The 296-nt window shown below is 40.2% G+C and overlaps 1 protein-coding gene across 1 annotated transcript in view; it reads right to left on the bottom strand.

The window, feature by feature from the left end:
* The window catches only part of LOC101755395 (protein argonaute 12), a 7,615-nt gene that overhangs the window by 6,378 nt on the left and 941 nt on the right, over positions 1-296 (bottom strand). The window lies entirely within an intron of this gene.

Here is a 296-nt window from a genome sequence, read left to right as displayed (position 1 = left end):
ATTAGTTCATGCCTTGACAATGTGGTGCTACAGTAACCATTCGCTAATGATGGATTAATTAGGCTTAATAGTTTCTTCTCGCGATTTAGCCTAGGGGTTGTGCAATTAGTTTTGTAATTAGACTATGTTTAGTACTCCTAATTAGTGTCCAAACATCCGATGTAACAGGTGCTAAAATTTAGCACCTGCTATCCAAACACCCCCTTAGTTCCATACGCATATATCATTATTTGCTGGACCGAAGAATACCAAACGAGAGATAGAGACAGGGGCATAGGGCTCATGCGTACATCGTA

This window comes from Setaria italica, chromosome IX (genome assembly GCF_000263155.2).
Source record: "Setaria italica strain Yugu1 chromosome IX, Setaria_italica_v2.0, whole genome shotgun sequence".
Classification (NCBI taxonomy): domain Eukaryota; kingdom Viridiplantae; phylum Streptophyta; class Magnoliopsida; order Poales; family Poaceae; genus Setaria; species Setaria italica.
This window is presented reverse-complemented; position numbering and strand designations above follow the sequence as displayed.